Source organism: Electrona antarctica (assembly GCF_951216825.1).
Source record: "Electrona antarctica genome assembly, chromosome: 24".
Classification (NCBI taxonomy): Eukaryota; Metazoa; Chordata; class Actinopteri; order Myctophiformes; family Myctophidae; genus Electrona; species Electrona antarctica.
Window position 1 is genome coordinate 30,124,617 of NC_136803.1, and position 25,665 is coordinate 30,150,281.

Consider the following 25,665-nt stretch of genomic DNA (forward strand, 5'->3'; position numbering starts at 1 on the left):
CACCTATCTTTTGTCTGTCGCACAAAAGGAAAAGAGCACCAAGAAGCCCCTCTCAAGCGCTGCGACGTGTTGTGAGCTTGTAGATCGGCTATTTTCAGCAAGAAAAAAATTAGCCATTACGACGGCATCAAGGCCTGCAAAAACACATTTAGTCGACTAAATCAACTGTAGATTTAGTTGATTCTGTCAGACAGACAGACAGACAGACAGACAGACAGACACCAACGAGGGCCACAGAAAAAGGGAGAGACAGACTGAGACAACTGCAGTCATGTACTGTACTTGGATATGAAGGATATGAAAAAGCATGTTACCTGTTCTGCTACATGCTCTTATATAACTCTCTGTGGCAGAAAACAATACCAATCAAAGAGAAAAGGAAAAGTCCAGATCTAAACATGGCCGTCTTACAGATACAAAAAAACATTGTGTTTTCAGAAGATACAGGGTTAGAATACATACAGGACTATAATAATACACAGAAAGGGAATGCGTTCTCCCTGGTGTGCGGAGTTCATATTTCATCTAGCGAGTAGTATAATAAAGAAGAACACTTTCAATCAGTCAGCCTCCATCAATTTCAAACAAAGCGCTATCAAAGAAAACTGTGCATTGTGTATGCACACAGGCACTCTCTGCAAAAGAAAGATGGAAAGAAGAATGATGTCACGATATCTGTCTGTTGTATACTTTTATTATGTAGTCATGTCCTAGTGTTTCCTTTTTTCCCTAGTTACTGTTTCCTGTGTTGTCTCACCTCCATGTGATTACTAGTTTTCTCCACCTGTGTCCTGTTAGTCTCCCAGCCTATCCCTGTGTTGATTGTTAGTTCTGTTCACCTGTGATTGTTATCCCTGTGTCTACTTAAACCCTCAGTTCCTTGTGTTCCCTGCTAGTGTATAGTTTATGTTATGGTGTGTCCAGCCCATGCTGTCCTGTGTTGGTAAATAAATCTTCATATAAACTTCATCTGCCTGCCTTCCTGTGTGGTTCTGCACATCGGTCCAACACCTGTCTCATACCGTGACAATGAAGGCCTCCATGGCTGCTTATATAACAAATACCCGAAGAGGTGAGAGACACCGTGACATATAAATGCCTTTCAATCTGTCTATTGGCTCCTCGGACGGACAGGAGGAAATGGCCGACCGCGAGCTGGGCCTCCTGGTTGAACTGGAGGGCAATGTGGACTTGGCAGCTGCTGAGGCTTTTAAACAAAAGAGTCGGAGAAGCCAAAAGAAGCATTAAGACTGCTGCTGGGACGGTTGATAAAAAAGGTGCTATAAGTGATACACACCTGTGCGTGTGTGCGCGCGTCATTTCAAGTTGACATTTTTGGCATAGTTCATTTCAATAGCTGCCATTCATTATCGTTCTAATGTAACGCTGGAGGCATTTTACTGAATGGTAGGATATATTTTTCTCGCAGTAGGAGCAGGAGTATTATGAATAGTAGACTATAGGCTATACAAGCATTGAGCAGTTATTATAATATACAGTATATATACATATACATATACCTACATATAGTTTTGACTTCCTTAAAGAAGCATTCAGTGATTTGGAATCCCCCCAAGACCCCCCCCCCCGGTCCGCCCCGGTAACAAGATGTGCACATGCACACACTCTACAGTGGGGGGGACGTGCAACAGGCCAACAGCACGCGCACCAAGGCTCGCCCCCGCTCGATCATGATTGGAGGAAGGCCCCTCTCTATCCTGATTGGATGAAGGATAGGCCCTCTAGCCAGAGCCATCTAATAGAAGAGTTACGATATTGAGGGGGCCGACACAGAGCGCTGAACTGAGACAAGCTGGAGTTGGAAATGCATTGTTTTCAACGAGGGCGACGCAAATAAGAGCTATTTAAGCGTGTGTGCAACATGCCAACTGTTTTAAAGTATTGTACAGTAACAACTAAAGTCTCTTTAATGTTTATGTTGTGCTATTACTACAAAACAATCTAAAATAAAGGGATTTAAGATCATTAAAGCTGGGCTGTTGCCTGAGTCCAATGCATTTCTGCCTACTTCCGGTCCAGGACTTGTCCCAGTTGGTTGTCCCCATTCTCAATAGAAGTCGGAGAGCCGCCATTGGACTGGCCCCATGAAGTGAACGCAGTTCGCGTAACTCTGTCTATATCTAAGGCTCTGCCTCTAGCCAAAAATGACACCTAAGCTTTTATGACCCCAGGGGTGAACTCGGGACAGGGAGGAACTCCTTATATGGTACGCACACTCTATAGTAGGGAGGATTATCACAAAAAAAGAAAAGTGATGTTTGAATTAAGTGAACTCACTGAAGATACCTTTTAAAGTTAAGGACTTGCTGGAGCAAAGTGATTTCTGCTTTAACGCAGAAACAATCTTGAAGAGCTACATGCATGTGGTCTATATATATCACCACGTAGGACCACCAGGATTATTTATATATATGCTTTACTTTATTCATCATAGGCTAGCTCCAGCATGTGAGCATCTCTCGAAACCTCCAGTCCAGAGCTTGCTTGAAGATGGAAAGAGTTTCCCCCAAGGTCCAGATGGCATGTAGGCAATCGCTGTCAACCAAAATCTGGCTCTGCTACAGACCCAGCCACAGGCAATGGAAAGGATGCAAGTGCATCAAAGGATGATGCAAGTGCTTGAAGTGCACCAGAGCTTCTTCAGTGGATGCACAAGACAACGTTTGTAGGTCGACCGGTCTTTGTTTAACAAAGCCTTGCTTCATCTGAATAACCTCAAAACAATGTTTTAAATGGACAACAACCTGAGGCCAAATTGAAACGATGAGAGAAAACGTTGACATTGTCAGTCTGGCTATAAGCTCACTGGTGTCAATGGCCAGTATAAGTACACTGAGCTTCAGATCCAGGGTGAGGGTATATAGTCTCTCGAGACAGACTGTTGACTCGCCATCAAATTCAAGGATAAGAGGGTGCTCTTTCCTTTATGTTTTGCCAATGGGTTCTCGGATTGGGTTGAGGGTGACTGTTAAGTATTCAAGTTTCTGGAAAATCTAAACTTTTAAGTGGAGAACAGAGGGTGCTAACGGAGGCGTATCTACAATAAGGCGAGGACAGGCAGTGCCTGTCCAAATCCATTTTCTTCCTGGCCAAAATCCATACACTAGGACAAAAACAAGACCTGAGAACTATTAGTGGACAGCTGATTGGCCGTTGCGTGTATAGATCGCGACCCTCAATCACCCGTTCGAATGCAAATGCACGCCTTTCAGCCTTTTGTATCCTATACTGTCTGGCAGGTATATCTCTTTGAAAACCTTTAGTGCTACTGATTGCGCGCGGGGGGACGACAATTAACACATCGTGCCTGCCCAAAATGTAATTCCTGGAAACGCCACTGGGTGCTAATCTGTCTCTGTCTGTCTCTCTCTGTCTCTCTCTCTCTCTCTCTCTCTCTCTCTCTCTCTCTCTCTCGCATGCACGCACAAATGCGTCACAGACACACTTTCACAAGTTGGCAATATGTGTGCAACTGTTATGAAACATTTTTATTGAATACAAGAACCTTTCAAGGACCAAAACCCTTGCCGAGCGGAATAACTTAAAAAGGGGAGCTGCCAAACAGCAATCCTTAAAGTTCACAGCACTTATTCACCAAAAGCAAACAAGCCATTTTAAATGTTAGCTTCTATTTATTACATTCTTATACAATGCCAAATAGGTATATAGCCTGTGTCAGTCATTCTCAAATGCAAGTGGTCAAGAGAGTGAGCGAGGGCAATACAAAGAGGCGGAACACGAGGCGGAGGACGTTGGCAACAGGAATGATAGGCCACCGGCTCGATCTGTACTTCTTTTTTCTTTATTTTATATTTTGTATGGAGGGACAGACAGTAGGCTGACAGGAAATGGGGAGAGAGATGGGGGAAGACATGCAGTAAAGGCCGTCGGGATCGGGAGTCGAACCCGCGGCACACTGCCAGACTGGATTACCAGCCAGCCAAGGTGCCTGGACCACTGAGCCATGGCCCAGGCCCGATCTCTACTTCTTCACGTCAATGTAAATGCGGCCACTGAGAGGTCAGAGGAATGGAAATAGCTCATTAGTAGAGGGTAGAGCCAGCTGGAACCTTCCCTATCTGAAGAAGCTTCCAAAAGGTGAACAGAGGTCTGGGAATTAAGCTAATCCCAAAAAAAGGTTATAGTGTTGGGGTTTAAGTGAGTCTGCATCAGGAGATCGGTGTCAATCTCAAAGGTTCAAATCCGGGCTAGAACAGGAAAGTTACATACTACACAATGTAGTATTTAATAAATATATAGGCTATACATTTGTTTTTTGCTATATATATATTACTAATCATAATCGAGGCAAAGTTTTAAATAATCGTGATGATATTGAGTTGAAGTCATATCGCCAAGCACTAAGAAAAATGTAAGCTTATGAATTACGTTTTATTTTACATTTTTTATGGAGTGATAGACAGTAGAGATAGGCGGGAAATGGGGAGAGAGATGGGGGGTGACATGCAGTAAAGGCCGTCGGGATTGGGAGTCAAACCCGCGGCACACTGCCAAACTGGATTACCAGCCAAGGTGCCTAGGACCGCTGAGCCACGGCCCAGGCCATGAATTAAGAATAAGACTCAGCAGCACCCACTCCTCCAAACACCACTTCCACACCCCTCCAATCCATTGTTCGTCCTTCTCCTTTTGTATGTCTCACTCCGTAGTAGTCTTCTCTTATAGGCCCATGGTGTGCGACCCAGATGGGATGAGGTGGTGTGAGGTCAATTAAAACAACCCACCCGGAAATAAAATGTTCACATCAAAACCTTCCCCTTTCACAAACCCTCTCTTCTCCCCTCATAATCTCATTGCATTGCGTACTGACTCCCAGTGCAGGCACTCTCTCTCTCTCTCTCTCTCTCTCTCTCTCTCTCTCTCTCTCTCTCTCTCTCTCTCTCTCTCTCTCTCTCTCTCTCCTTGAGCTGTTCATTCATTGAGAGAGGAAAGAAGCAGCAAACAAAAAAAGAAATATTACTGTAATGGAATATTTAATGCAGCCAAGCAAAACAATGTGAAATTAGAAGCCTCATCTCACGCATGGGATGGCAGAGTGAACTCGAGTCAATCTCTTTTTGCTTGTCTTTCGCTCGCTTTCTCTCCCCTCTCTCTCGCGTCACTTATACCCACAACACACACACACACGCACGCGCGTGCACGGGAAAACGCGCATTCACTCATACGCACGCACGTACAAATTCTGTATGCTCGAGCTCCTCAGCAAGTTTGATTGATTGATTGAAGTATTTATTAACAGTTTGCAGAATTTTCAGTACATTTCAAGCACAACTCAATAAAGTCACTATTTATGGAGTTTGGTTTCAGGCAGAAATATGAGCATCCTGTTGAGGATGACATCAGTTTACTACTGTATTCCCCAGCCAGTGTAATATAGTAAGAGAGTGGCGACACTAGCGTTGACTTCCATTGTAACAATGGAATGCGGAAGTGCTCATTCTATCTCAATGGGATAGTTCCAGCCATAGGAGCAATGTTTGGAACTATAGCCCATCAAAGTGTGCCGCTACTCTACACCGCTACTCTACACTCTGTCCCCAGCAAGCCAAATGACGTCATGACGACGTCATGACGACGTCCTCCGGCGACGTTCAGGGCCTTCAGGACTAGGCCAGATCACAGCCCATATGGGGATGATCTTTACGTAATTTCCAGGACGTCTTCACCAGTTGAAATAATATAGCTTATTCTGGGCCAGATCTGACTGAATAGTTATGATATGACTTAAGTTGATCTGGCCTCTATCGGACTCTCTCTTTCATTCATCCAGGGACGTCCGTCTTAGTGGGCAGAATGTATGTTGGTTGAAATCAGGAAACCAGATCTGACTAGTCTTGGTTTGACTTGATTTGGCCCCAATAGAGACGTCACTAATTCCTCCAGGTCCTGACTGTGCTTGCTGGGATCCATATATGGGGATTTGTGGTTTTATCAGCGATTTTTTGGGGAGGGATATGCTGTTCATACGACTCCGCATATGGCGATGCATGCGTGGGCCGAGTCGGCAGGTGCACACACTCATGCAGACAGACACAGGCATAGTTTTAATGCATTTATAGTTAGATAAATACATACACAAACACACATACAGACAGGCCTACATAAGGTAGAAGCTGACTACAGGCCCAAACAGAATAGAATGACATGGCTCCGGTTTCATCAGATGAGGTTATACAAAGGATTGAGGTGCTGGGAGTAACTTTAATTCATTTTTTCCCTTCAGATCAAAGCCAAATAATAATTCTCCTTTCAACAAAGATAGCACTCCTCATAGATAGACTCCTCATAGCAGCTGACAGGGGAGCACGGGGTGGAATAGGTAAATGGTAGTCTGTCGAATCTTCGGGGAATGAAAGTACAAGGCCCCATTAGCTTACGCTGTCAAGCGGTGATCTGTGGATGCCGCGCTCGACGATGACGCAGAAGAGATTAGAGTAGGTGGATTCCTCCGCCGTTTTTGTCCATGAGAGGGGTAACATCACTCACATGACCTAATGGTCCATACTAAGTCTGCTCCTTTCCACCCACAACACCAAATATCTCTTTGCTGAAAATCACTGATACTGTATACAAGCTGTGCAATCTGCTAGTTTATTGAAGAATGTTCACCCAACAATATAGAGATGCTAAAGGTTTGTGTGGTTATAAACCCGATGTACTTTGTTGACCGAAGTCCCCCAGGGCTCTATCTTTACTAGGCTCCATCCTTTGGCTTTGGCAATGTCTCGGGACCCCCGCCCCGCCCCCTCCCGACCCCCAATATAAATTGACTGCTACAATAACCTTAAACCATTGTGGGCGGGAACCCCTTTTGGTGTTTTAAGCATTGTTATAATTTAGCTATTGAAAAATAGCAGATCTACAAGCTCATAGCGCGCCACCGAGTGGCGCGCTACGAGCTTGTAGGTCTGCTATTTTTGAAAAAAAGTGAAAATAAAATTTAAAAATAAATCTTTTTTTTTTTTTTTTTTTTTTGAAAATAATTTGGGGACCCCCTAAAATAATTTGGCGACCCCCCGAGGGGTCGCGACCCACGGGTTGAGAACCCCTGACATAGAGGTTCAGGTTGTCATAAAGATTGATATCACATAGACTCTCTTCTCCCTCCTGTCTCCCAAACTGTGGAATGAATTCCCCATTGCAGTCAGAACTGCAGAACTCCATCCCAGCTTCCCGCTGCAGTCTGAAGACTATAGCTTCTGACTAGCAGCGTGTTGTTTAGACCAGTGGTTCCCAAAGTGGGGTCCGGGGACCCCCAGGGGTCCTTGAGGGAGTTCCAGGGGGTCCCCAGCTAAATGATAGTTAGGAACCAAATGGACCCTTATGGGTCTGTAAATCAAAGAGTGTACAAATGGAACCAAACGGACCCGTACGTACACTCTCTCAGTTAAATTAACATTGATTTTGCAATAATAAATTGGGGTCTCAGAGATAGAAATGCCATTTAATCGGGGTCGGTAGACTAATATGCATGTCAAACTATGGTCCTTGAAATTAAACGGGTTGAGAATCAGAGCCGTAAAAATCTTCTCTTATGGGGGGGGGGGGGGGGGGGGGGTCCCATGGCATATCTTTTCTAATGGGGGTCCGTGGGCTAATTAGTGTCGATTTGGGGGTCCTTGACATGAAAAAGTTTGGGAACCACTGGTTTAGACAAATGCTAGGTTTGATGTTTGCTATCCTGATCTCTTTGAAGCGGTACATCAATTGTTCTCTCTGAACTCTACATTATTTGCCTTGTTGTTAGCACTGTAGACTAGAGTTAATGATTTCTCTGCTTATTACAACCTCGCACTTGTAAGGTGCGAGCGTCTGTTAACCCATTTTGAGCGGGAACCCCTTTTGGTGTTAGCATTATGTTATGCTTTAGCTATTGAAAAATAGCAGATCTACAAGCTCATAGCGCGCCACCGAGTGGCGCGCTACGAGCTTGTAGGTCTGCTATTTTTGAAAAAATCGAAGAACCACTGAAACATAGCTTTTTCAGAAAACTCATCTCAGGTCAAAATGGGTTAAATGCCTAAATTGTAAATAATAAATAGTTTTCCTACTCCGAAAAAGACAAAAAAGACTGAAACCAAGCGACAGAGCAGACCAGAATCATTGGGGGGCTAAATGGGTCTAGGGAGGGTCAACTCGATTAAAGAGGACTTGATTTCTTAAAATTGTATCGATGTTTCCCGGCGCGGAGACGGGCCTCCTCAGCCGCACACAACAGGTCAGGAAAAAAGAGCACTATTTGTTTACTCCAGGCTGTTAGCTAAAGTGATTAATGATCTCTCCCGGCGCGGGAATGAAATGCATCCTTTCTTTCCCTCTCTCTCTCTCTCTCTCTCTCTCCTCCAAGGCAGTTGTTCCCAAAGTGGGGTCCAGGGGTCCGCGACGCATAGCCAGGGGGTCCGCGAAATAATTCCGAGTTTACCATAATCTCAGTAACCCTTAATCATATTCCATCATTCAAGGGCCTTTGGATAGAAATGAAACGGACTCCATGCAGTCACTTGCAGAGTAACTGCAAAGGCACTCTAAAGGCCCCATTTACACTGGCAGCCAAATCCAGCCTGAATCAGATCTGAGCCACATCCAGATTGGAATCTGATTTGTCTAAATGAGTCATGTGACCATTTAAACCAATCGGATTTCAATCTTGATGTGGCACAGATCTGATTCAGGCTAGATTTGTCTGCCAGTGTAAATGGGGCCTAAGAGGCTGAGTGACTGTGACCTGCAGCTGATGGTCGTTGACGCTTAATTGATGCATCAAGTAAGGCAATTATGTTTCTGCACTGTCAAATAGGTATTCTAGTCTATTCTAAGATAGCATCTTAAATAAATGTTGTGAAAATGTGTTGTGACTTTGATTGAAAAGTTTTAATACAAATAGTTCCAATGGCATCTAAATGTAAGGTTGCAAATATGCTTATTGGTGTTGCGAGGATGAGGGGGTACCTGGAAAAAGACCCCCCAAGGGGTACCTGGGCCAAAAAGGTTTGGGAACCCCTACTCCAAGGAATGGTCACTGGGCATGCATGCTCTTTTTTTGGCAGTGTGTTTGTGAGCCGGCGTAGTAATAAAGAGAGGGAGAGCAAACGTATGCGTGTCAAGTAAAATTTATTGGAGTGTCATAAACAATAACCTCCACACTTTTGTGTGTGTGTGTGTGTGTGTGTGTGTGTGTGTGTGTGTGTGTGTGTGTGTGTGTGTGTGTGTGTGTGTGTGTGTGTGTGTGTGTGTGTGTGTGTGTGTGTGTGTGTGTGTGTGTGTGTGTGTGTGTGTGTGTGTGCGTGTGTGCGTGTGTGCGTGCGTGCGTGCGTGCGTGCGTGCGTGCGTGCGCGCGCGCGCGCGCATGCACGTGGGGGCGTGCATGTTCATGTGCGCTTGACTTAAGATGGAACGTTGCTTGGCAACCAGACCTGCACAAATTTTCAGGGATGAATGCTCTTTGAAATAATGTGTATACTGTATATGTCATAAATGGCCTTGAGCCATATGACGCATCTTGTTGTTGGCTTAGAGACAGACAGATGTATACACAGACGTCATGATATGGGTCACGAGGTATTACTAACACAAATGAACGAGAACTCTGCCTGCCTATCGTTCTTGTCGGGCGGAAACCTCATGTCCAAAACTATAACTTTGCAGCACAATGGGAAAAAAAACAACCCTTGAGTTCCAAATGGATCGAACATAGTTATGTTTTTTCAGCCACAACCTCTTGTTAAAACTTTCCATTGGTTCAATATTTAAAACCCATGACTTAACCACTTTCACATAGATGTCTTGCCATTATAGCAAAATAAGCAGATGTAGCAGTAATTTCTTTTCTTCTATTTTTGCTTTTGTGCGACACTGTTGTATGATGAAGTACGAAAAGAAAAAGAAAAGCATAAAAAAGAATAAACTATATTATTTCACCTGGCAAAGACATCCTTGAAATGACGTAAATGGGCTGTGATCTGGCCTATAGTCCTGAACGTCACCGCAGGACGTCATCGTAACGTCATCATGACGTCATTTGGCTTGCTGGGATTGTGTGCATCCCAACTGGTCTCATGGAGATATAGTCCATCCCACTGGTTCTCATAGTGGGGTCCCAGGGGAGGGGTCCCTGGCACAAAATCTTTCTAAATGGGTGTCCGTGGCTCAGAGCCAAATTAGCCATTGGGCCGATGGGGCCCCGGCCCAGGGGCCCTTTGGGGAAACTGTAGTACTGTTTGAGGCCCTGACAAGGGCTCCTGTGGCCCTTCATTGGCCGTTGATTGTGTTAGATTTAGGTAAATAAGACCATACATTTTTTGAAAACCCCCGAAAATGTCACGCGTGCAGGCGCTATGGGGGGCCCCCAAAAAAATAGAGGGCCCAGGGGCCCTCATGGGGGTTCATCCGTCCCTGCCGTGGCCAAATATACTTTTGTGGTCCTTGACATGAAAATGTTTGAGAACTAAGGTTTTCAAACAGAATGTTCTTCATGCTTTTCATTAATAAACTTTACAACTCAGCAGTTGTTCCCATAAATATCGCTGGACAAAGGCAATTCTTCTCTGGGTGAATACAAAGGCAAACAACACATTCTGAGTCGAAGTGATGAGGCTGTATACGTTGTCCAAAGATGTCAAGTAAGTCCAGGCCGGCTTATTAATATTTGATGCCACATGCAAGTTTATTTTACCTAGGTCTGCAGAAAAAAAAAGAAAAGAAACAATGGACAGTATTTTTGCATCTCTGCAGAAACAACAAAAAAGTTGGACACAAAGCATTTAACCCAAACAACAAAGCATGCCAACACACACACACACATACAGTACCTACCTACACAAACGTGCACGCACGCATGCATAGAAAGACCTCAAACGTATTGTGTCCAAAATCTCAATTTGTGAAACTAACTAATTTTCACCTATAATTTGCCTCTTGGATAAGGAAATGAGACAAAAATACTGGAAAATGAAATGGATAATTCATAAATGTCAGTGTAGTTGTATATATTGCGATATTAATGTGGGGTAAGGGTTGTCACAAAACGCAACGGTGTGCGTGCATGCGTGCGTGCGTGCGTCCGTGCGTGCGTGCATGCGTCTGCATACACATCAAAGTATTTCCAACACTGTAAAAGTGTTCATTTTACTTTTGAGAGAATCATCAGTTCTCCCTCTCATGTCATACCGCTTCCAACCACCAGATGCCACTGTTATTTCGCTGCACAGCCCAGCCTCCTCCTCCCCATGCCTTCTTTTCTCTCCACCTCTCTCTCCCTCTCCCCCACCCTCCCCCTCACTGTTTCTTCCTCTCTAAAACAAAGTAATTGCCTGCAGCACAGTTCAGAGTCTCGTACACAGTCTGACGCAGATCAGACTGTGGCTCGGTCAGTCAATCACTATCCCCCCAGTCAGTGAGTGAGTGAGTGGGCCTCGCTTTCTCGTGTGTCTCCCCCCCTGCTGAACGGTGCCCTGCTGTGTGTTGATACCACAGTACGGTGTATGCTATACTTGTGACTTGTGAGGACAAAATGTCTACCCCCCACCACCCACGCAAGCATAGAAGAAAAATGATGATGTGTGTGCGTGCGTGCGTGCATACGTATACGTGCGAACGCAATTTGTACTGTTGGTTTTGTGTCAGTGTGTGCGTGCCCTTACTGTACGTGTGTGGGTGTTGAGGATAAAGATGCACTTTGTGTGTTTTGTCTGTTCCTCGTCCATTTGTGCATATATTGTTAATATCTCCACAGCACTGGACAAATGTCAGAGAGAGAGAGAGAGAGAGAGAGAGAGAGGGAGAGGGAGGTTCCTCTAGTCTGGTGAGTTACACTGCGAGGCACATTCTTGAAACTGCTGCTCTTACTGGTCCTGTCGCAATTAAGAAAACTCACAGTTGCCAAGGGAGACGTACATGGCAGCAGCACAAACAAAAAAAGAAAAGAAAAGAAAGCCATCTTACTTGCGCTCCACTACCCGCCACTAGAGGCTCCTTACACCCAGCATGACCAAATAAAGGGGTTTTGAACTGAGTGACATTATGTGTAGAGAGCTACCGGCTCCCATTAGTAAGGCTGAACAAAAAAAACGACAGGGAGTTCTGAGTATGTTTTGAAGTAGTTGTGTTCTGGATCCCAGAGAGTATGGACGTCGAGTGATATTCCTCCAATCCTTCCTTTGTCCACAGCCACAGAGACTGTATGTATACGGTGTCTTTTTAAGTGTGTCCTTGTATATGCGTGAGTTGTATAACAGCCTAGCTGTACTGCTATTGTGGATGTCATCGTGCAACCTGATGAGAGTGCTGCTGTAAACCTGCCATTCTGCAAGTAAAGCGTCCACAATATTGTATATTGGACCGGGTTCATCCTGCAATTCTATTCAGGCACATGCAGATAGTGTTAGAGAGACGGGGGCTGAAATTCCATAAGAGGGCACGTTTTGGCCGAAAATATCAGATCTACAAGCTCACAACGCGACGCAAATCACTGTGGGGCGGCAGTAGCTCAGGGGTAGAGTGGCTGGATGGTAACCGCAAGGTTGCCTGTTCGAACCCGGGCTCCCCCAGAGTCAGTGTCGAAGTGTCCTTGAGCAAGACACTGAACCCCAAATTGCTCCTGATGTGCTGGTTGGTGCCTTGCATGGTTTCTGCCACCATCGGTGTATGAATGTGTGTGTGAATGGGTGAATTGATGCACAATCTATGTAAAGCGCCTTGGATAAAGGCGCTATATAAATGCACCATTTACCATTTACTGTTAAATTAACAGTGATTTTACAATATGCATTGGGGACCCAGAGATAGAAATGCCATCGTAATTCAGGTCAAACCAGGGGTGTCCTTGAAATGAAAATGGTTGAAAATCACTGCTAGAGCCATACAAATCTTCTCTCATGGGGGTCCTTGGCATATCTTTTCAAATGGGGGTCCGCGGGCTAATTACTGTCAATTTGGGGGTCCTTGACATGAAAAGGTTTGGGAACCACGGCTTTAACCCATTCTGAACGGGAACCCCTTTTGGTGTTTTAAGCATTATGTTATATAAAAATAGCAGATCTACAAGCTCATAGTGCTATGAGCTTGTAGATCTGCTATTTTTGATCTGTTATATTCAAATCTTTGAATATAACGGGGGGGGTCCCTGGAACAACATATTTTCAGATGGGGGTCCGCAGCAAAATACAGATAATTCTGGGGGTCCTTGACATGAAAAAGGTTGGGCACCACTGACATAGAAACATAGGTTTTTCAGAAAACTGTTAGGATTTAGAAGGCTTTTCGACATCAGTCCAAAATGCTTTGAGAGGCATGTAGCCTCAAGAACGAAAGGTTCTCTCTACCCGACTTGTTTTGCATCCCTCATTAGTTTTATTTCGGCTCTAACAGCCAGGGTATTCCCAGGGACGCCGTTGAGCGCAGGAGAGAGCGTGCGGCAAACGAGAATGAGAGGGAGAAAAGGGACAATTAGAGGCAGAATTATAATCAGTAATTTAAGTTGTAAACGTACAGAACAACTCCTTGTGGCCCGTTTATGTTCAACGTTGAATACATGTGTGCTGCGAACACACTGGTGAATGCAGCCTTCTGTTGGATTTCTGCATTTATTCCGTTTCTCTGGAAATTAGTTGTGCTGATTTTATTTGTGTTCTTACTTACCTAGATATTGAAGACCCAGTTGGATGATTTCGTGAATCCCCTTTGTATTTATCAATGCAGTGTTCAATGTCTATTTTCAAGTGATTGTATTGCTTTTTGAGTGGTGCAAACCACTCCAACAACTGGCTTTGTTAGTACCCGTGTGTGTTTGTGCCTGTACGGGTGAGCATGGTTGCTATGATTAGTATGTGACGTCACTGACATCACCGACATCACGTCAGAGTGACACTGTTGAGACTGAATTCATGCGGAGAGTACTTATGACACAGATGCTTTCCTGGTTCTAATGTACAGTAACTATAACAATAAATGTGTAGTTGCACCACTCAGTTCACACGGGTGTGATTTTTTCAGAGATAGGGTGAGAAGTTCAGTCACACGAGAGAGACTAAGAGTAGAACCGCTGCTCCTTCGCCTGGAAAGGAGTCGGCTTAGGTGGTTCGGGCATCCGGTTAGGATGCCTCTCTGGGGCGTCTCCAGAGGGAGGTCCTCGATGCACGTCCCACTGGGAGGAGACCCCGGGGCAGACCAAGGCGCAGTCGGAGGAAACACATCGACTCACTGGCCTTGGAACGTCTCGGAATCCCACAGGAGGAAGTCACTAATGTTGCTCTGGAGAGGGAAGTCTGGAGCTGTTGCCCCCGCGACCCGACTACGGATAAGCGGTTGAAGATGGATGGATGGATGGATGTATTGCTTTTGATGTGTTATTAATCAACTTACTCTGATGCTCTGATTTGTTCTATTCTTGTGGTTGATAACACTTGGTGCTAATCACCTCAACGTCTTGCTCCTGTTGTTCATTGTGTCCATCCCATCCTTCATAATCCTCCTTACAAATCCAGCCAACCAATCGGCGAGCCCTACAACTCCCGCACCAAACATATTGATCAGTCTTTCCAGCCTATTCTGCAATATTGATCAGTCTCTCTCTACAGTCTATTCTGTACAGTACGACCCCAATAAACTATCTCAAAATATAAATATAATAAAAGTTATATATGCGCCTATAGCCTTGTAGAAACCACTGTGGGGAACATTATGGATTCCCACTGAGGAATACATTGAGTCAAATTGAGCATGCATGCACTGTTTACTGTTTAATGAAATGCAATTGTTTTATACGCATTTCTGTACGGGTAGGTACACAGAAAATGGTAAACCGTAATCCCCAGCATGGATAAATCATGGGTTCCAGGACTTATAGGACCATACCTGCATCAATTCACGTCAACAGTAATAGCTTTGTTGTTGCATTCGTGTACATTTTCACCCAAATTCATTAAACTGTCCCCGAACTTACTTCAGTTCATGTTTGGATAAACCCCACTGCATAGTTAAGAAGGCATGACGTTTTAATATAATTCATAAATCATTGTGTAGCAGACTATTTTCTGTGCTTTTTTAAAATGCGTTAAATCCCAACGATAATGCAACTTCGGCCAAAAGTAAAGGCACCCATGAAGTTTAAACTTGGTCTGTTGGATTACTATCTCAAGCAAGTTTCAAGCCGCCACAGTGCACGTCGATTTTCATGTACCGTACTGAAATTAAAGGAATCCAATTTTTTTATTTATTTTTTATTTTCTGATCTCAATTGCACCCAAAACATCTGAACTTTTAACATTCAGTAAATTCTCTGTGGTCTGGGGTTTTCTGGCTCAAACAAGTGCTCTGATTTTCCTGCCGTTTGTGATGTCACAGCCTGCAAATCCCATATACCTGTATGTCAATGGGATTTGCCAGCAGATGCCACTGTTTCACTGTTTTGCCTGTTGTCATTGCAGCTCAAAAGGCTTCCAAACCCCAGAGAAAACCACAGAAAATCCACTGAATGTTCAAAGTTCAGGTTTTTTTTAGGTGTAATTGAGGTCATGAAACCCAAAAGAAAAAAGGAAGGAAAATGAATGTCATGAAACCTTTAAACGCAACAGACCACCAATATGAGTCTTTAATACATTGTACATTGCATGGGTGAGAACACACCATTCCAGTGCGAAACGCTGCTCTATCAAAATCCACCACTCAAGGTAGTGAGTAGAACAACAAGCTACTGATGCTACCGTTCAGTACCTGTGTTTATAGGCCTCCATTATTTGCAATCTGTCTGTCTGTCTGTCTGTCTCCGACTCCTGATGACTTGAGTCAATCCGTACGCTGCAGGCTTGTAAATCTGCCCTCTCTCTCTCTCTCTCTCTCTCTCTCTCTCTCTCTCTCTCTCTCTCTCTCTCTCTCTCGATTTGTTTGCCTCTCAAGTCTCTCTCTCTCTCTCTCTCTCTCTCTCTCTCTCTCTCTCTCTCTCTCTCTTTCTCTCTCGATTTGTTTGCCTCTCAGGTCTCTCTCTCTCTCTCTCTCTCTCTCTCTCTCTCTCTCTCTCTCTCTCGATTTGTTTGCCTCTCGGGTCTCTCTCTCTCTCTCTCTCTCTCGATTTGTTTGCCTCTCGGGTCTCTCTCTCTCTCTCTCTCTCTCTCTCTCTCGATTTGTTTGCCTCTCAGGTCTCTCTCTCTCTCTCTCTCTCTCTCTCTCTCTCTCTCTCTCTCTCTCTCTCTCTCTCTCTCGATTTGTTTGCCTCTCGGGTCTCTCTCTCTCTCTCTCTCTCGATTTGTTTGCCTCTCGGGTCTCTCTCTCTCTCTCTCTCTCTCTCTCTCTCTCTCTCGATTTGTTTGCCTCTCAGGTCTCTCTCTCTCTCTCTCTCTCTCTCTCTCTCTCTCTCTCTCTCTCTCTCTCTCTCTCTCTCTCTCTCTCGATTTGTTTGCCTCTCGGGTCTCTCTCTCTCTCTCTCTCTCTCTCTCTCTCTCTCTCTCTCTCTCTCTCTCTCTCTCTCTCTCGATTTGTTTGCCTCTCAGGTCTCTCTCTCGAAGGCCCCTTAGTGGGAAGGCCATGATTGGTCGTTTGTACCCTAAAGTGCCGAAAGCAGCGGGCTGTGCTGACTTTGAATTACATTCAATTCGTTTCCAGTCCACGTGCATCAGTAGCTCGGCTGTAGTAGTCAAGGGCTTGGAAATCTGTCTTGTAAATCTTGAGTCTGTTCACCTTCACCATCTATCCTGAGTAACTATAAAGCACAGTTAGAAGGCATCAATGAGAGGTCGTACTGTAGCTTTTAGCGTGATAGTCTTTTGATGTGTGCATTGTGTCATAATCATAATTTTCGGGTTATCTGTTCGCTTGTACTGATCTAACCCATTTTGGGGCGGAAACCTTTTTTGGTGTTTTAAGCATTATGTTATGCTTTAGCTATTGAAGAATAGCAGATCTACAAGCTTGTAGGTCTGCTATTTTTGAAAAATCGTGAAAATGTGGCACAAATCTTTCTTTCAGAGCCAACTCAAATCTTTGCTTCTGGGGGGGGGGGGGGGTCCCTGGAACAACAACAATCTGTCTTCCAATGTAGTTATTTATTCACAAGCTAGTGTCGATACTTTTCATTGGTTCACTGCTTATAAAACCTGCAGACACATATAACCCCTCTCACTTTTCGAAAATAGCAGATCTACAAGCTCATAAAACGTCGCGTCGCGATTTGTTTTGAGCTTGTGGATCAGTTATTTCTTTGTGGAACACTGGGGTACAATGAAGTATATGTAAAGAAGGAAAACGATATCCCAGTTTCAGAATACGGTGCTGGACCCAAAAAATGACTGAATGAAGAAAAAAGTGGAATGTCCGCACACGATATAGTTCTGCTCCCCGTCTTTTTTATTTCAACCTAAATACAACAACGTTTCGCCCCTCCGGGCTTTATAGAAAAGCTAACTCAAACCTTTGCTTCTGGGGGGGGTTTCTAGAAAAGGGGCGAAACGTTGTTGTATTTAGGTTGAAATAAAAAAGACGGGAGCAGAACTATATCGTGTGCGGACATTCCACTTTTTCTTCGTACAATGAAGTATAGTAATTGAATTCACAAAAAAAAAAAAACATAAAACGTTGAAACAAACGCATACAAGGTTTCTGCCCGACCGCCACAGATCGAGATCGCTTCATGAATCCAGTACGTTCAGTATTGTTTGCGAGACCCTCTGCATTGTAAACATGTGAGGATGTTGAAGGGGATAAATTGATGGTACTGCAGACAGTCTAACACTCTAGTGCTCAGAATACTGACGGCAGCTCATTTAAGGACAGTGGGACACCACCAGCCTTTAACAGTCTGACTACTCCTGTGAAGCAAATAGGTGGCCTGCTGGGGGATATAATAGAAGGATTTTCCACACGCTTTCTCACGCACGCACGCACGCACGCACGCACGCACGCACGCACGCACACTATGCACATCACTTCACCGGCAATCAGGCCATAGTATAGCCTACCACTTGTCAACCCGGTGGCATATTTTGGAGATAGAAATACACCAGTGTGCAATTGTGTCCCTTTTTCCAGGAAGTGGCCTCATTGAAGCATGTTTAGTATAACCCCATTTGGTCGTAGACAGACGTAAAAAATGTCTTTGAATCTTGACTAACTGATGTACTGTAGATCCCCGCTTCGTTTTTATGCTGTGTATGAATGTACATATCTTTCCTGTCTCTCTCCCTCGCTCTGTCCCTCTCGCCGTTTTACCCTGAAAACTGCAAAAATAAAACCCTTTAAACCTGGGATGTGTGACGAATAATAATGTTGACTTGAGTCCTGATTCAGATTCTGATTAGAATGACCAACTTTAGAAATCCATGGATGAAGCCCATCTTTTTTTTGTGTGTGCAAAAGTGAAGGCTGCAGATTAAAGGCAATCTTTGCCCTCACAGCTCTCGGCCTTTTAGTTTGGAATAAAGCTCAAACATTAATATTGGCTTTGTGTAGCTGAAGATGTACAACTACAATGGTTCCATTCTGGCTATTCTGACCTATGTCCTTGTCCTAACCCTGCTCTCCCTCTCTCTCTCTCTCTAGAGAGAGAGCCTACTTACTTAAAAAGCATATTCGGATACCCAAGCAATGAGTTTGGTGCCTCCCTTTTGGATATAGCAGGACCAGTTATGAACCTAACCCAAGGCATGGGTCAATACTGTATACAGCAGTGATCCATTCCCTTCCCCCTCATAACATTTCAACTCCTCTCAAAACACACATCGTGTGAGGCCAGGTCACCCTTCCCCACCCCCCCCCCCGCCCCCGCGCACTCCGCAACAGTTCTAATTGCCGAAAGTAATTTGCTCCCAATGCCAGCTCCGTTTGGAAATCGATGCAATTTGTAATTTGCATATAATTGCACGGTTCGCACAGCTGCAAATGTTTGGTTCCCCGGCGGTAATTGTGCACTCGGGGCTGTCCTCGCTTCACCCCGCGGCTGGCAGCAGGAAAAAAAACGCCCACCCGGAGTCTTTCACTGTTAACCACTTAACCCATTCTGGGCGGGAACCCCTTTTGGTGTTTCAAGCATTCTGTTATACTTTAGCTATTGAAAAATAGCAGATCTACAAGCTCATAGCGCGCCACCGAGTGGCGCGCTACGAGCTTGTAGGTCTGCTATTTTTGAAAAATCGTGAAAATGTGGCGCAAATCTTTGAATGTGTATTCTTTCAGAGCGAACGTTTTTAACTAAAATCTTTGCTTCCGAGGGGTTCCTGGAATAACATATTTTCAAATGGGCGTCTGTGGCCAATTTTGGGGTCCTTGACATGAAATTTTTAACACCACTGATATAGAAACATAGGTTTTTCAGAAAACTGATTTTTTTTTAAATTTCGACGTCAGGCCTACATGGGTTAAAGCGATATGCTTTGTTGACCCGCGCGTCCCAGCAGGGCTGTGTGCTTGGCCTGCTTCTTTTTGTTCGCCTGATGTTGGTCAATCTGTCAGCATTGTTTGGGCTCTGCCAGATGAAACGGTTGGACCATGCTAGCGGAACTGGCTGGCCGGCCGGCCTAGCCAGCAGCTAAATATTGAAAATGTAATGCTTCCCGAGTTATGGCATTGCTTCGTATTGGCATGTTGGCAATTTTAGCATGGGATTTTCCACCGCTCTGTTTTTGGCACGATTTTTGCCCCTGCAGTGAATGTTAATTTACCAGCTCTCTGGTTGTCAAATCCACTGTTGCCCCCTTTTAACCAATTTTGGGCGGGAACCCCTTTTGGTGTTAGCATTATGTTATGCTTTAGCTATTGAAAAATAGCAGATCTACAAGCTCGTAGCGCGCCACCGAGTGGCGCGCTACGAGCTTGTAGGTCTGCTATTATTGAAAAATAGATGTCTATGAACGACTGACATAGAAACATAGCTTTTTCAGAAAACTGTCAGGATGTAGAAGACATTTTTAGAATCTGATCTCAGGTCAAAATGGGTTAATATTTAACCACAGCATGATGCACCCTGCAATGTTCTAAACTGGGTACGATGAATGTGAATGTATCTGGAACCAATGTTCTTTAATTTGTCTCACAGATCACGGCCACCGTCTGTCAAGCTACACACACACACACACACACACACACACACACACACACACACACACACACACACACACACACACACACACACACACTCAGAGACACAGACAGCAGATACTATTGCACCTAATAACAGTTTACCATCAGTCTGTGGACTTATCACAATCTGTTTAATCACTTTAACCCTATTTTAGGATTGGGCTATACTACTACTGAATAACAGCTCACAACGCTTAGCACCGCAGCATGTTGTGAGTTTCTACAGTAGATCTGCTATTTTGAAAAATGTGGAACGATTTTATAATTTTTTTGAGGGGCAATAGCAATAGCTTTTGGTGTATGTAATCCAATGTTTTGTCCCAACGCAAACATTAAATGCCATTGACAATGAATGGACCTTAGAGTATATATGAATAGAGACGTCACCCGAGTCCTCCTCCCATTTACTTGCATTAAGTTGCTCAAAAGCGCATGAGGCGATTTCACTCCTCCTTCCTTGTAGGAACAGAGTGCATTCTGGGATTGATTGGGCCAAACACATGAACGCGCTGCCATTGCACTGAAACCGCGTTCACGTGTCATCATGAACGTGCGCAATGATAGTCAACAGACCAGCGCGTTCATGTGTTTGGCCCACGCTGCAATACCAAATTCGGCCACTATGTCCATTTCGCCTCAGGGTTTCCTCCGGGTGCCGTCTCTATTCATATATATACTCTTAAGGACAGATTTGAGGAACATTGATGACGGAAGGTGAGGATGGCAAAATTGTGATTGGCCCGGAATGAGATGATGTATAGTATTTTCTCCTTTTACTGTGTTTTGAAAAGCATGATGTGTTTGTATGCTGTCCTCTCTCATGTCTTGTAATGTCAGTTTTGTTTAGTGATCAATGTTCAATATGGACTACGGATGGAAAATAGCATCTCTGCTAAATCCGGTGTATTTACGCTACGTTTTTAATGTACTGATTTTATTTTAGTAGTCTCTGCCTCAACAGATGGGCGTCCGCCGCGTGGGGCCAAATACATGTCAATGTGGGAAGCATTGACATGACAATGTTTGAGAACAGTGTTCTTGGAAACAAATTTCTATTTTAGTTTTCACATTTTAGTCACCCAGAATGTTTTAGTGTTTAGTCTAGTTTTAGTCGACTAAATATAAGATTTTCGTCGACTAAATCTACAGGTGATTTAGTCGACTAAAGTGTATTTTGGCGGGCATTGATGCCGCGTCGTAATGGCAGATTTTACACTTGCTGAAAATAGCCGATCTACAAGCTCACAATGCGTCGCAGCGTGACGCGTTGTGAGCTTGTAGATCTGCTATTTCAGCATGCAACCAAAGTGTAAAATGACTTATACTAGATCTCTTGTCCACTAGTTCCTTCCTAACATTTTAGTCTAGTTTTTATTTGTTGACAACATTGCCAATATGTTTAGTCATAGTTTTAGTCACCATGGCCTATTTTCGTTTAGTTTCCATTTAGTTTTCATCAGTGAAAAAAGGTAGTCTATAGTATTAGTCGATGAAAACAACACTGAGAACCACTGGAATGAGACGGCCACAAAAAGGCCTCTGCCACTCCCCCCTTCCCGTATCGTATCCACGATGGAACTTTCGCCTTATAATATATCATCACAATGCCGACCAATTAGCAGATTATTGGAGGCGTGAGCTGGAGCATTCTATAATACCCAGCCAATTACTGCTTTTCAATAACGGCTGCCTGGGAGTCCCTGCGTACACACTTAACTGCAGAAGGGGGGGATACATTCTGTGTGTGTGTGCTGTGGACAATGACTTGGAAATCAATGGCCTGTTTGTTCGGTATTGCCGATTAGACTGTCGGCCTGTGTGTGGTGTGTGCGCGCACGACGCCCGTGTGAAGGCACGCTCACGCACGCACGTGTGTGCGTGTTCTGTGTAAATTGAGTTTATTCATTTCTTCCTTTGTGCTGGAACAAGTGAGCTATAACGTGCAAAGAAAAATCATAATGAGGTGTCAATTTGAGGACGGTGTGGACCCAAATGCAGACACGGTAGAGCAGCGGAAGGTCAACAGACTTTACTTGGAAATAATTGTCAAGGTACACTAGGTACAGAGCAGGTATAGAGGCAGGCAACGGTACAAAACTGAATAGTAAATTCAACGGGGAAAAAGTACAAAGATGGAAGGAAGAAAAACAGAAATGCTAGGTTGAAGTCAATACGACGGGCAACAGTACAACTTCCAATAGGCTGGAGGCACAATACAGAGAGAAGGCAGAAACGGGGAGAAAGCTATAGGTCTGGTAACAAAAATGGGTCAAAACACTGTGATAACGGCTCTGGAGAATGCTAGGCTTGGGTTTAGACAATCTGGCACTGGAGGCAATTAAGGAACAGCAGGACTTAAATACAGGCCCATGATTGCAAATGCCTGACAGCTGTAGCAAACAAGGTCACATGACAAAAACTGGAAGGAAAGCTGAGAGACGCACGACAAAAACTGGCAGGAGAGACGCAAGGGGGTAAAAACTGGCGGGAAACCGAGGGACACATGCTATAAACAAAAGCACATGTGGAGGAAAGCAACGGTGACGGCAAACAGCTGACGAGGCAAGCGGGGAGAAACGCACGGGGAAAACACAACAAAAGTGCAGAGAAATAACGAGCCGCCTGAGTAAAATAGAGAGGATTTGAGGACATCTATAGGCTGTTTGCTTTCCAAGTATTGACCAGGAGGTTGTTTTGTTTTGTTTTTTGTTTTGTGTTACACTCCAGATCCACACCTGTGTTTCCCAGTCATGTTTGTGCTTCAGTGGTCCTCAACGTTGGCAAGTCAATCATCGTTTTCATGATGGATTAATTCAGGTAGGCTACGTCAAGATTATTCCTTGTGATATCGCGAATGTTTAAGATTGAAGGTGTATTTGGACCTTTTTGTCAAGCTCACAATGCGACGCGTTGCGACGCATTGTGAGCTTGTAGATCGGCTATTTTTAAATGGCCGAAATGTATAGGGTTGAAGTGGTTAATGTATGTTTTCTAATCAAAATTAAATCGCCAAAGTAACTAGTAACTAAAGTTTTCAAATAATTGTAATGGAGTACATTTTTTAAAGTGAAAATTTTGGCTTGGAGATGTAGTGGATTAGAAGTAAAAGTACTTAGTTACTTTCCACCACTGGTTAGTAATGTGGCGAGTCGGACCAGCGCGCCGCCGAAACAATGACACGGCACCGTTCCATGCCTTGCAATGTTGCTCGTTATTTCACAAGTTATGTAACTGTGAAGCACAACTGCAAACTTATTAATGTCGTGGTTAATTATCTATAGCCACATGCATTTCTTCTCACTGATTATGGTTGAAATTGACATACCCAGGGGGCAAAGGGGGTTGACCTGCATTTGTCATAACATACAAAGTTGTCCACCAGAAATAATATCTATGACCCCATAGGATCACAACCTATATGGACAACTCGGTCAATTTTGTTGCGAAAGTCCAATATGGCCGCCCCCAATATTAGCCCCTATTAGTTATAATGGGGGGTGAATAGGGCAACATTTTAAACTGAGAGATATTTCCACGAAACTTCTCAGGTTGATCAATGATATGAATACGAACATTTTTTGTATTGCAAGTTTCCATGAAATCCAATATGGCCACCACAATATGGCCGCCACAATATTAGCACCAAGAAAATAGGTTTTGGCTCTAACTTCTGAACCAGATGAGCTAGAAATGCAAACTTGGTGTCTATTTCATGGTTTCTGACCATGAGAGACTCAATGGAATACCTATTTTTATTATTGGGTGTGTCTGGACCCTTATTGTGCATATTTACAAGATGGTGGCTACCCTGATTTCTACCATGATTGTTGACTGTTTTGGCAAACACAAGCAATATTAATCCATTGGCTAAGATTCATGGCACAGAAGGAACATATTTTCTTGAGCTTGCATATTGTCAAAATGGCTGCAAACATGAAAAAGAAAAGAGACATTACATTTCCTGTCAGATCCTGGCAAACCACCCCTTTTTGGATACCTGCATTTGCCATAACATCAAAGGTTGTCCACCAGAAATATCTATGACCCAATAGAATCACAACCTATATGGACACACCGGTCAATTTCTTTGCTGGAAATCCAATATGGCCACCACAATATTAGCCCCCATTAGCCTATAATGCGGGTGAATAGGGCAACATTTTTAACTGAGGGATATTTCCACGAAACTTCACAGGTTGATCAATGATATGAATACCAAAATGGTTTGTATTGGAAGTTTCCATGATATCCAATATGGCCACCACAATACTAGCACCCAGAAAATAGGTTTGGTTCTAAATTCTGAACCAGATGAGCTATAAATACAAACTCATGGTTTCTAACCACGAGAGATAAATATTTTAGCCATAATTTCCCTCTATTAAGTATTATTGTTCTGGGGTGTTTCTTTGCAGAAAGACATCCCTCTGGCTGTATTTTGGTTTGTTCTACCGTTTCTGTTGGCATTTCCTCTGTTTATGTTGACAATCATCCCTGGCAGGGGCGTGCATCGCCAAGCCGGACATCGCTTCACTGAGTGTGGATGGTCTCTCAGTGATGGTCCCCTGTCCATCTAGAGCCAGCCTGGCCTATGCCAGAAAATCTGTTCATGTGCCAGGGACTGGAGACAAGATGCAGAAAGAGCTTCACTCCATTCCTGACTGGGGATGCATCACCATTATCTTGGACTCTGGCTGGCATCCTGTCATGAAAGGACGCGATGAGATAGATCAATGTCCCTGGACAGACAAACTTGCCAGGGATCTGCCACAGGCCCTCACGATTGACTGTGTGAAAGGCCTTGGTGAGGTCGACAAACACCATATAGAGACCCTTCTGCTCTCTGCACTTTTCTTGCAGCTGGCAAATGGAAAAGATCATGTTACAGGTACCTCTGCCTCCGTGGAAACCACATTGGGATCCAGGGACAACATTCTCAGCATGGCTGATTAGCCGGTTGAGGATGATTCTTGCTAAGATCTTTCCTGTGATGTTCAGGACTCAGGAGGGCTATACCATGATGGTTATCGCAGTATGCCCTGTCCCCTTTCCTCTTGTAAACATGCACTGTGGATGCGTCCTTGAAGTCTTGAGGGACTTCCCCCTCTTCCAGATGACCTGGTACAGGTGCCAAGCCTCCATTCTTGTAGATGTCTGCGGGCAACCCATCACCTCCTGGTGCCTTTCCAGAAGTGGTTTGTTGGAGTGCTTTCACTGTCTCTGCACTGGTGGGGGGGGTCAGCCAGATCAGCTTTGATTGGCAGCTGGGGTATCGTGGCAATATCCTCTTCGGAAATTGAGGACTCTCTGTTTAAGACCTCACTGAAGTGCTCTTCCCAGTGTGCTAGGATGTCACTCTTGTCAGTGAGCAGGACACTTGTCAGAGGAGCGGACTGGAGTTGAGCCAGTGGTTTTGGGCCCATAAAGAGCACACAGAAAGATGCATGCATCTGAGACATTCCCAGTCAGGAATGGAGTGAAGCTCCTGCTGCATCTTGTCTCCAGTCCCTGGCACATTTACTGGCAGCCTTTGATACAGCTACATGATATTGTCTTGTTCAT

General features: G+C 44.3%; 1 long non-coding RNA gene across 2 annotated transcripts in view; it reads left to right on the plus strand.

The window, feature by feature from the left end:
- The window catches only part of LOC306917427, a 100,174-nt gene that overhangs the window by 55,247 nt on the left and 19,262 nt on the right, over positions 1-25,665 (plus strand). For both annotated transcript variants that reach the window (XR_013789169.1, XR_013789170.1), the window contains exon 3: positions 22,831-22,920. This is a non-coding gene — a long non-coding RNA (uncharacterized lncRNA). The remainder of the gene's footprint in view (positions 1-22,830; positions 22,921-25,665) is intronic.